This window comes from Lissotriton helveticus, chromosome 3_2 (genome assembly GCF_964261635.1).
Source record: "Lissotriton helveticus chromosome 3_2, aLisHel1.1, whole genome shotgun sequence".
In the NCBI taxonomy this organism is placed as follows: domain Eukaryota; kingdom Metazoa; phylum Chordata; class Amphibia; order Caudata; family Salamandridae; genus Lissotriton; species Lissotriton helveticus.
The window spans coordinates 352,606,306-352,619,050 of NC_136062.1; the positions used below are offsets into that span (position 1 = coordinate 352,606,306).

The 12,745-nt window shown below is 44.8% G+C and overlaps 1 protein-coding gene across 1 annotated transcript in view; it reads right to left on the minus strand.

Annotated features, from left to right (window-relative positions):
• NELL1 (neural EGFL like 1) overlaps positions 1–12,745 on the minus strand; it is a 3,494,430-nt gene that overhangs the window by 2,436,970 nt on the left and 1,044,715 nt on the right. The gene's annotated exons all lie outside the window — the stretch shown is intronic.

Here is a 12,745-nt window from a genome sequence, read left to right on the forward strand (position 1 = left end):
TAGGTACTTAAATAAATCACATTGCCATTGAAGGCATGCCCAAGGGTAGATTAGCTCTCTTGGGTCATGACAGAGTAGCAACAGACAGAACTTAGCCCAGTTGATCGGACATTGCCCTCAACTCCTCTAACAGTGTCATCATCCCCAGCAGCGCATCCTTTAGATCCCGTAAATAGATCAGCACATGTACATACAGCGATATTACGTGGCTTCCCCCTTGAGCCCTACCTCCCCATTCCTCCACCCTTACATGCAACCATCAAGCAAATGGATCCATTGCCAGGGCGAAAAGTAAAAGGGACAATAGGCAATCCTGCTGGGTGCTTCTGTAGATGTCAGAGGAGTTAGAGAGGTATTGGTCCATCTTAACTCTAGTGCTGGGCATAAATAGAAGGTCTTGAGCCACCGTAAGTAGCCCAGCCCAACCCGCGTGGCCTTGAGCATTGTAAAGAAGTAAACCCAACTTTAGGGGTTGTAGGCTTTCTCAAAGCCAAGAGACATCACCACCGGAGCACCTGTGGTGTCCAGATATGTCCGGAGAAGCCAGAGTAATTGATGAACATTGAGAAAGGTACTTCACCATGGTATAAAACCGGATTGATCCACATGTATGACGGTGCTGAGTGGCAGCAGTAATCTATTTTCCAACACTTTCCCCAAGATTTTACAATCCAGATTTAACATAGAAGGGGGGCTGTAGGAGGGCACAATAAGAGGATCCCTCTCCGGCTTAGGAAGTACCACAATGAGAGAATACAGAATGTAGCAAGGAGGTGCCCGGTCTCATATGCTGCATTGTATACCTCCAAGAGCTTTGGTGCGTTTGTCTAGTTGAAGGGGAGCATCAAGATTGGCCATCTGGACTGTGTTGAGCTTGGAGCTTATAGAGTGGAAGTATTCGACGATACACATGCTGGATGGGCGTTGACGGACCCGGCACAGCTGTTTAAACAGAGCTATAACAACTCACAAAGTACGCATTAATGGCATTGTACATATTAAGGATTGTGCCATCATCTGTTTTCAATGCACCAATTGGGGGAACAGGAGCGTTCATCATTTAACAGCCATGCCCACATTCTACCTGTGCAATATCCTTCTCTGTGCAGCCGAGCAAGGTAATGACTATAGTCAAATCTCCCTAGTCACCGCTCTAAATCCCTGTGTTCCCGACACAGGTGTAAAAAAGTAGCAAGTTGGGCATATCATGTTCTTTAGCCAGTATGTCTTTGCACGAGGTTTGTCGATTGGGCTTGTATTGATCCCAAGTAGTATCAATACAATGCCCTTGTATAACAGCCCTGTGGGTGTCCCACTCAGTCGCTCTGTCAGTAACTGAGCCAGCAGTGTGTTCAAAGTATTCTGTCAAGCGCTCGGCCTGACCTCAAAAAACAGGGGATCAAGGTGGGAGCCAGTCTGCAACTGCTAAGTCAGAATTCAAGGGCTGGTGTGGCCCCATCACAGGGAAAGCAGAAGTTGACTATGGTCAGTAATCGTGTTCGTAAGATATTTAGTATGCAGAACAGCTGAGACAAAAGAAACAAGTCGATACGAGTATGCATGGTCTGTACAGGAGGGTAAAAGGAGTACTCGCACTCCCTAGTTCTCGAAGTTACCACACACCACACACCCCATGATTGTTTAGCCAGTCACTCAAATGGGCAGCTGTCCTATGACAGGCCACTCCAGCAAGGGAGGGGCCAAACGGTTTACATATTCACCTATAGTCCGCAATTAAAGTCACCACCCTATATGGTAGAAATATGGGAGTCACGCAGCATAGTGAGTGTGAGTCCGTCCATAAAGCCCAAATGACCCACATTAGTGCCTAAACTCTACTAGCGCAATGGGTCTACAGTTCAATTGCCCCTCAATGACCACATACCTGCCTTCCGGGTCAGTAGTGTATGCGTCTGAAACAAAGGGAATTCCCGGGGCAATCCAGATGAGAACCGCCCTGGCATAAGCAGAAAAAGTAGTCCCCCTAGACCTGTCCCTTTCACTTTGCACTCAATTTAAGGAGTACCATCTTGATCAGGGGTGTCTCCTGGAGGTACATCACCGTACATACATAAGTGTGGACGCTGTAACGCTTGGGCGGGGTAGCCATGCCAAGTACATTCCAAGTCATAAAGTCGTATTGGGGGTCACATGTGTATTAGATGGGGTCATGGAAACATGGAAAGATAAGGCAAGCCGTGAAACACTGGCCTATCCAGCACCAGGACATGTTGATGAAAATACCAGCGCGCCAGAAGTCACGCAACGAGCAGGTACGTCAGCAGAAGGCAAAAACTCCACACCCCAGGCAACAGAACAAACATCATTGTGCTCACCTGGAGGCATACAGCGACTTTTTGAGTGAACTAGGATACTTTGTGAAGAGCGTTAGAGGATGTAGCGTACTGCTGTTCGCATAAGGAGCAGGTTTTGATTTGAATGAGGAGAAAGTCATTAAAAGACCTGAATAGGAGTGTTTTTGCTAAAAGGACCCGTGATAAATACGGAGTTTGAGGATTTGCTGGGACCAGCATTTTCGCCTTTCAAGTGATATATCTTGGTGATCGCGTGAGAACGCAGACATAACGCATATTTTTTGGGAGAAGTACTATCGACGGCAACATCTGGCCTTCAGAAAGGATAATACAATTTATATAAACAGCAGCATATCTTTTACAGTCGTCTTCAAGATAGTAGAACATGACTTAAGGTTTGTCAATCTAGAGGAGGGATAACAGAACAACATCAACTAGTGGAACTAGTTGATGTTGGATATACATAAACTTGTATGCACTTTTGCAAAAGCCTGAAGATTCATCAGTTGTGCACTTCCCCCGGGTTGAGCTGCTCTTTTTAAGGCTCAAAATCTGGCAGGTCCTGAGGAAGGTGGAATGTCATCGTCTCTGTAGCCACTGAAATGTGTCGACCGTAGCCTGGTTAAGATCCTGCTTTATGCAGTTGTTCGATTTGGTCATTTAAACTATGATTTCATTCTGTAGCTGAGCTTCCCAGATATATGTGATGTGTGTGAAGGTCGGTCTGGATTTCTGAGAGTGTGGTATGAATGGTTGTGTGTGAATTTGGTTGTGTCTCTCTACCTGGGGATAATATTATTATTTTTCTTGTATATAATGCTTTATTATTATTTCTGTTAAAGTATATGTATCTTTATTTGGAATAGTTTGTGCGGTGTTGTCTAATTTATGTTTTAAAAAATCTTTGCCAAAAAAAAGAACAAGTTGATAAAAACATTTTTTGAGAAAAAAAGAAATGAAATAAAATAATATATTTTTGTTAATTGATTGATAATTTGAAATTTTCTTGGTGCTCACACTTTGTAATTGAATTAATGTATGTAAAATAAGATTTTAGGTCGTGAGGGATAATTCTTTTGTTAGGTGAACAGAACAAACATAAACCAAAGAAATATACCAACCTACCACCCCCACCAAAGACAATAGCCCATCTTGACTATTAAGCAAAAAACATTCAAACTTAACAGTATTTGAGACAGCAATGTCCATAAGTTCATTATGGTAAATCAGGGGCTTGAATGACAAGGAAGCGTATCCCCTGGCAAAAGATACCATGGACAGAAGTCCTATCGATCCACACCAGCTCCTTCCCTCCAATCAACAAACAGAGCCCACCCATATAGAGATCCAGCCAGCTTACTCCCATGAAAAAACAATGGGAGAGAGTCATAAGTCATCAGCCATGCAGGCCATCACTGATGTACCCTGAAAGTCGCCTTTGGTGGAAACCACGGGATTATCAGAGTCAGAGGCAGTGTCACTGGAATTCTCGTACCTCAAGCCCCCGAAGGGGTGGAACCCCTCAACTGCCTGAGCACGTTCACAGACAGCCTATTCCAAAGTCGGAGTGGAGAGGGGTCTGTGAGGTCGATGTGTTGTATAGCACGAGATAGCACGAGATTGTGACTCGTGTCTATCTCGTGTTGGTTGATGTACATGCTGCATCATTTGAAATGTGGGTTTGTTGGGAGGTTGGAATGATGCGGGCATTATGATCTCTACTGGACTTGTGACCAGACGTGTGTTACAATAAATCTTTATCAATCAGAAGCATTATCAAAGGACTAATGGAATTCTATGCAAAATTCATTCCCAATTTTTCATCGAAAGTAGATCCTTTCAGACCCCTTTTAAAGAAAAATGCAAGATTTTTATGGTCTTGTGTGATGACTGAAGCATTTCAAAGTCTTAAAACCTTTATTGTGAATGCACCGTGTTTGAAACCATTTGTTGTTGGGAAAAGATGTACTGTCATGGTTGATGCTAGCAGCACTGGGTTAGGTGCCGTTCTCATGCAAAATGACTGTGGAAAGGAATGGATAATTGCATATGCCTCAAGGGCATTAAGGGATGCTGAGAAACATTATTCAGTTATCGAAAGGGAATTGTTGGCATCAGTTTGGGGGGCTGAACATTTCAAAACTTTCTTATGGGGCTCAACGTTCACAATAAAAACTGATCATAAACCTCTTATTGATATGATGGCCCCAAGTGGAGGTTGTACTATGTCAGCTCGTCTTGCTAGACTAGCTTCTAGGCTGCAATCATTCCAGTATGAAATGGTTTATGTAAAGGGGAAGACTAACGTTCATGCGAATTGCATGTCCAGACTGCATACTTCTTGTGAAGTTTCTATTGACGATGATGAATGTGAGTTTGCATTTACTTCCCAAGATGTCATGTTGGTATATGGGGAGAAATTTGATTTAAGTAAGGAATCTTGGACAAGGGAAATGGAAAAAAGTATTGAATTGACGGAAGTTAAGAACTACATTTTGCGAGGGTGGCCGGAACAAAGGAAGTTTTCAGACGATATGATGAGTTATGCTAAAGTACAAGATGAATTGGCAATTGAAAATGGTTTGCTCATGAGAGGTGACAAATTTATTCCTCCTCATTCTTTGAGGAATACTATTATTGGCATTGCTCATGAAGGGCATCTTGGAATTTCGTTTACTAGAAGACGAATAAAAGATTTCTTTTGGTGGCCAGGTGTAGATAGTTGCGTGGAACACTTTGTCCAGAAATGTTCAGATTGTGCCAATAGTGACAAATCTGCTGTTCCTTTGCGATCTGAACCTTGTCCTGTGGAATATCCTCTTGGTCCTTGGCGAAAATTAGGTCTAGATTTTATTGGTCCGTTTAGTGTATTAGCTGATCAAGGAAGGTTTGGAATTGTTTTGATAGACTATTTTTCGAAATGGCCAGAAGTTAAAATGGTAAGGGACATAACGACAAGGAATGTGATAGAATTTTGGATGAAACTTTTTGCAGGGAAGGAATTCCAGAAGAGATAGTAACGGATATTGGACCGCAATTTACCAGTAGGGATTTTGAGTGTTTTATTACTAAATGTGACATAATACACAAAAGGATTGCTGTTTTCCACCCTGAGGCCAATGGCCAAGTTGAAAGATTCAATAGAGTGGTTAAGGAAGCTATTCAACTTTCTGTTAAAGGCAATTTGAATTGGCGCAATGCTCTCCAATCCATGTTGTTGTCTTATAGAACATCACCAAATTCTGTCACATTGGTCAGCCCATTTGAACTCTTAAGAGGTCGAAAACCCAGTACTCGACTAACTCCATGGTGGTTAAAAAAAAAACTGAATGATCATTGTGGATTTTCAAGGGTTGACTATGATTTGGTGCGTAAGAGAGTGAGTGCATATAAGGGTGAGATGAAGAGGAGAATGGAAAAGCAACAAGGATCAGTGAGTAAACATGTTATTTCTGTTAGTGATCTAGTGCGCATTAAGAAAAAGGAAGGTGTTCTGAAAGGAGGTCAAATTTGGTCACATCCTAAGAAAGTTATTGAAGTTTTTAAGCATGCTGTTAGAATTGATGATGGTAGCGTTTGGAATTTGAACAGGGTTTCTATATTTAAGGGTAAGGAAGTTATTAGATCTGATGGTGACAGTAACGTATTTTTGCATTTTGAATCAAACAATGAAGAAAATCTTGCACATGGAAATGTTACACCTATGCTTCCCATTATTTCTTCAAAAAAGTGTACCAGAATTCATCGTCTTGCTGAAAAGTACAAGGATTTTGTAATGAATTAATATTACTATGAATGATACCAATTGTATGGAACAGAGATTGTTGTAAATACAAAATTTTTCATATTGTTTTTTTGTATATATGTTATATTTCTACTTATATGTATCCTATTTTTTTGAAATGTGGGTTTGTTGGGAGGTTGGAATGATGCGAGCATTATGATCTCTACTGGACTTTTGACCAGACGTGTGTTACAATAAATCTTTGAACCAACATCATCCTGGATCCTGGTATCTTCCTACACTATCTGCCACTGCAGCATGAGCCAGTCCCCAGGATCTTTAGCCATGTCCAAGCTTCCTCGAGAGTTGTGACGAAGTGGGTTTTATTGCCATCCACGACACGAAGTTTGGCATGAAACAACAAGGAATAGGAATAGGCAAGTCTGAAGGAGCGCAATTGAGTTTTCAATGCTGTGTAGGAGGTGCGGCAGGATAGGCGGTGATTTTAGAGTTCTCATAGTGCCAGGGTCCCTTGGCATGGAAAGCTGGAGAAGTATATCCCTGTCCCAATAATAGAGGAGTTAGGCAATCGCCAGGAATGAGTGTGCCCCCATCTGTGAGTGCCTACCTTGAAGATAGTGGACTTGTTCAATGGAGAAGAATTTCTGGTTTTGTTCAACTAGCACCATTTTTGACAACTACTGCTCAAGTAGGAGTACTACACTGGGATCCTCAGCGGACCCAGTAAAGCCCACAAACCTTACATTATTGTGCCTAGAGCAGCCATTTGAATCATCTGCTCTATGCTGCAGGGATACAATGTCAGTCTTCCTCTCTTGTACCTGGGACTGCAGGTCAGGCACTGTGGGTCCCACGCTTGTCAAGTGGGATTCAGCATCAGCCACCCGTTCAGCCAACTTGCAATTATGTGTGTATAGCAGCCTGACATCTAAGGATACCAAATCAATCTTAAATTCTAGTCCGATCTTGGTATCCAGTATGGGCTGCAGAATGCGTTCATATTGGCTGGAGTGCTGGTACAAAAAGGCCTCAAGATGGCGTTTTGCTTTGGCATCAAAGACTGGAGATTGACCCCCATGTCAAGGCTAGATTCTTGATCATCTTGATCATCTTGGATTTCACAATGATAGGACTGTTTTATAAGATCTAGGTGGAATGTTGGTAGGGCCATTCGTAGACCACATTCCCTTAATGACAGCGAAGTATTTCCAATCCCTCGAGGCACCAGGGATGTTTGATGTATCACCGTGATGAGGCACCACCAGAAAGTGTAGTAGTATATGGGAAACCAGGCACTCTACAAGGACACTAAGCACCAAGCTGAGAGGCCCTGTCCTCAAGTCCAGATCACCAATCTACAGGGGTGGGGACCAGTGGAGCACTCCCAAAAAATGTATAAATGCAAAAACCTGGCTACAGAGGTTTATCCAGACTAGAGGATCAGAATCTCCCCTTGCATTTTGTCTGGCCAATCACATGCAACAGAAGAGTTTCCCAAGGTTATTCCAGCCAGGAGTGGCAGAGGTAGCTGCATAGTCTAAGAGGTGGGTTACTGGCCACAAGCAGTTTAGGGGAAGCACAGCAAATAAAGGGGGGGCTCCTTCCACCAGTCAACAATGTCAAGTCAGTTGAGCTCACAGTGCTTGACTCACCTGTATTCACTAAGGAGCACCAGGTGGGCGTGCCACCCTCAAATCACTGTTTACTCTCTCTTGGGGCTGCAACTTACATGCTCAAGGGCACCACAGGAGGTCTCTGCTGCCATAGCACTGTCCCAATCATGTACAGGGCATGCTTCCAGCAGGCCGTGGCTCAAATGCAACCTCAAGTATGGCTTTGGCAACATAGGCCCCAGTATACGCCACCATGATGGGGCCACCAACCTGAACGCCTCCACATTGAAACAGAGATCTCAAACTAGCGCACGCCACACAGCAAGAGCATCCATCTTCCACTGGCCATCAGGGCCCAGAATACCTCCATAAAGAACTCATTGGACAGTATGGGCATGCATGTCATGCTGGAGCCCCGTCCATGGCACGGGGAGCTCTGGATGATTGCTGGTGGCACGGCAACACCATCGGCGATGTACTGCAGCCAGTGTGGCCCAAGCTGTTCCACTCACATGCTGCCCACCTCTGCTGGCTGTCAAGTCTCAAATCCACGATCCGCACAGGAAAGCAGGAGAGGTCCCTCAACGCATCTTTGCTCCAGAAGGGGTTCTGGTAAAAGTAAAGAGCTGCCACGTATCACTGTCAAGGCCCCCACCGCAGATGCAGTGCAGCTCTGGCCCTCACGGCTTTGCAAGCGAGTCAGCACGGTGGGCTTTTCAGATCCCCCAACTTGCACTGATGGCAGCGGAAACAGCCAGGTCGGGAGGAGGGCATCCAGGCACCCCTAGCACCAGTGATGCAGTCCCGCAAACCCAGAATTTTTTTTATAAACAGATTTTATTGCAGTTTTGATGAAGCAATACAATCAAACAATAATATGAAATATGTTCCTTCTTTGCTATTTTCAGGATATTGTATAAACATGTTCTCCCCTTAATGGTCTCCCCGGAAGCAAGTATTTACCGGGCAATATCCGACCCCCAGTACTGTTACAGTTATTTATTACATAGTATCCATATTGTATGCGACTTTACTAACCATAAAGCAGTTGTCTCAAACATATGTATTTAACTTTACCCAAACTTGACCCCCCCACCCTACCCTCCCACCCAGGCGTTTCTTTTTAGTCATTTACCTGCCCATCCAACTACTGGGACACATATCTTTAACTTCGCAGGCCGCTAACATATGCTCAGCGGGCTTTCTCTCTGCTCAGGAGGTTTTTATCTAACTCTGGGACAAATTTTTCAGTAGACCCAATGCAGGGAAATCAGAAATTCCTATCTTGGCCGTCTTCCTCTTGCCCGCTCTTGCCCACAGCATTTGAATTTTTAAGCATAACAAGCAATGCTGTCCACGCTGTAGCTATTTCCAGCAATTTCTCGCTGCCTGTTTGTTTTGCTATTCTCAATCTGACAATATTTTCACATTCAGCCCATTTAATGTACTCTATTTTCTATCTAGAGAATCTAGGGCCAAGTCTCGATTTCCAGTGACTGGTGATGTCTCTCTTAGCTAAAACTAATCCAAGGTCTTGAAACTTACTTGTTACCTTGTTTTCAGCAGCATGGGGAGACCAGGCAACAGACAGTATTTCGGGGTATTCCCTATTTCTTTCTCAGTCACATCCATCAACATTCAGGTTACCTCTTCCCACAAGTCCCCTATGCTCGGCAGATCCAAAACATATGCAAAAAATCTGCTCCTATTGTATGAACCCGTGGGCAGGCTGCAGTTTGCATATTAAAATATTTATTAAGCTTGTCTCGGGTAAGGTAGGCTCTGCGTAGGACATAAAAGTTTATCAGCTGAAACCATGCATTTCTAGTACTTTCCCACGCCCTCTCCACCAGCATTTCCCATTCTTTATCTGCTATAGGCTTACCCTGGTCCGCTTCCCTTTCTGTATGGATTTTAGTCAGGGTAGGGAGCGTCGTGTATGTAAGTCGCCTGTATAGACATGTGACTGCTTTAAAGGTGCCCGCCGCAGTGACTAAGTATTGGCATCCCATTGAGACACCCGGCTCAGATAACCCTCATTCCAGTGTTTCCTCATGGCTGCCATAAGGGCTGTGTGCAATAAAAAGTCTCCTCCTGGCAGATCGTGACGCTCCTTGAGGTCGTTGAATGGGAACAGCCTGCCTTCCTCTTAAAGGTCCCCTATGGTAGATTTTCCCAAATATGCCCATGCACCCAATCTACACCAGTCTCCAACATGAGGGAATACCTCACACATAAGCAAGTGGATTTCCAGCGCATATGGAGGTTTAACCCTGGCCCTTCTCAGACTTCTATTCCAGAGTTTACGTGCCGCACTGAGGTCCAATGGGAGGTCCTCTTTACGGCAAGGAAGTCGCAAAATTATTCGTGACAGGAGGCGCAAATCTGGGGCCTCTCTTTTCTTTTCTACTGGCCCTTTAAGTTTATCCGCCACCCGTTTCGTGAGCCATCGTATCTGGGCAGCTATATAGCAGTGCTCAAAGTCAGGTACTGTTAAACCTCCTTCTATTCTTGGCCTCATTAGTGTATTAAGTGCTACCCGCCGCCTACTGGGTCCCCTTAAAAATGCTGTTACCAGTGATTTCAGTTGGGTGAACATTCGGGTCGGGATCAAAAGTGGCAGGACTCCATAATAATAGAGCAGCCGTGGTAGCGTCACCATTTTTAGTAGGGCCATCCTACCGGCGACTGACAAGAGTAGAGTCCCCCAGAAATTAGAGCTGCTATTAACTCCCCGTAAAGTCCGCCCTACATTCCCTTCTAACAGGTCGTCCAGAGAGTGATAAATCTGGGTGCCCAGGTAGGCCAAACAATGGGGTTGCCATTGTACTCCTTCGTCTCTATGGGGACAGCTACATTCGCCCTGACCGGGAACAAAGATGACTTCGCCCAGTTTACTTTTAGGCCTGCCACTTTCCCAAGCCATGGAGGAGACCCTTCGCCCCTCTTAGTGAGTTGCAATCATCCGCCAAAAACAGCAGCAGATCATCCGCATAGAGCGCGATGTGATGTACCTGGCCAGCTACTTCCAATCCCTGAAAATATTGCCCTGTGCGAGCTCCAGCTGCTTACGGCTCCAGAGTCAGGGCAAACAACAGAGGTGACAAAGGACACCCCTGTTGTGTGCCTTATTCTGTCCTACAACTTCCCGAGATCAGTCTGCTCATCTTGACCCGGGCAGTAGATTCTGCATATAGAATGGCCGTCCACTTAATTAAGGCTGTGCATAGCCCGAACTTCCACATGACCTCGAAGAGGTAAGCACATTCAAGGCTCTCAAAGGCCTTTTCAATATCCGCTGCAAAGACGGTCTCAGCGCCCTTGCAGTCAGATCTCTGGTCCGAAGAAGATGCCTAATGTTTAGTGCGGTGTTTCTGGTGGGAATAAAGCCCGCCTAATCCTGGTGGATTAAAGTTCACATATGAGGGAGAAGGCGAGTAGCCAGTGTTCGGCTCAAGATCTTATAGTCCAGGTTTAGCATAGACAATGGCCAGTAGGCTGCTGTGTCCCATGCTGGTTTCCCCGGCTTTAGTAACTGGATAATTACCATCTCTCTCGTGGTAGCAGGGAGGTGACCCTCCCGTATTGCTTGGTTATAGAGCTTCAAGAGCTTAGAAGCGAGCAGATCAATATATGTCAAGTAGTACTCCATCGGGAGCCCAGCTGTACCTGGTGTCTTATTTCTGGCCATGATTTTTATAGCCCTCTCACCTCACTTAGCCCTATGTCAGCTCCCAGTTCCTTTGCTATTTGTTCCGACACCACCAGTAAGTCCACTGCATTGACAAAATTACCCAATTCTTCAGGAGAGGCCAATAGTTTGCTCTTATATAATGTCTCATACAATTTGAAGAATCTATTATTAATGTACAATGGTTCCTCCCATAAACCTCTTAGTTCTATTATTACTGACCCCCGTCGAGCCGGATTGGCTCCAGATTTATTTCGGTCAGCATGGGCTCTGGCTATATAGTTTTAATAGTCAAAGTAACAAAATCGCTCCACCTGGGCAGCTACCTCTTCCCGAAGTCTGTTTCCTGGTGATATCGTGTACTGTACTAAAGGCTTACGTACACCCACAGATTCGGATATACACCGCCCTCTGATTACTGACTTAAAGGTATCCCACTCTATTAATTAAGAGGTTGCTGTGTTGGCATTCTCTGCAAAATACTGCTCAATAGCCTTACCCACTGCTGCTCTGCAAACCTGATCTACCAACGCCTCTGGTTTCAAGCGCCAGGACGGAATGACAGGGCGCTCACAAGACCATGTTAAGACTAGTAATAGCGGGTTATGATCTGAGATTGTTCTAGTGAGATATTCAGTAGTCTGTACATTTTCATGAATGTCTGCGGAGCATAGTATAGGGTCCAATCTAACTCATGCAGGGCGGAGAAAAATGAATAGTCTCTGGCTCCGGCTCCAGGAATCTACCAAACCCCACTGCCATTTCCAGGCAAGACCTGCTGCTGCTATTTTATGTAGGGGTGAGTCCACAAGTGTCGGATGCAACTGGTCCAGTCCAACATCCGTAACACTAATAAAATCCCCAACTAAGATTACAGGGCGCACCAGTACAGGGACAGTGTCCCAGATAGCAGGGCCAAAAACACCGGCTGTTCTGTATTGGGATCACAGATACTGCCTAGGGCTACGTCTCTACCTGTGACTATCATGTAGCTGCCCTATGGATCAATCAGTTGGTTTGTACACTGGAGGGGTACCCCTGCTCTTATCAAAATCAGGAACCCCCTGAGCGAAAGCCGAATAGTTAGTATAAAACAACTGACCCCATCACTTACGCTGGAGTGCAGCCTCCTCTTTGGCCATAACATGAGTTTCTTGGAGCAATGCAATCTGAATTCCTCTCCTTACTAGGAGAGCATGTATCCTATGACGTTGTGACAGTGTGTGCATCCCCCGTACATTCCAAGAGATACATTTAAGGTCTATGGGGGCACCATTGAGTTGGTGAGACATTTTTCCTACGACTACACTGATTTTTACATGCCTGCCCCCAACATTTACCCAATCCTAAAAAGTGCAACAACCAAACCCCAACTACCCCT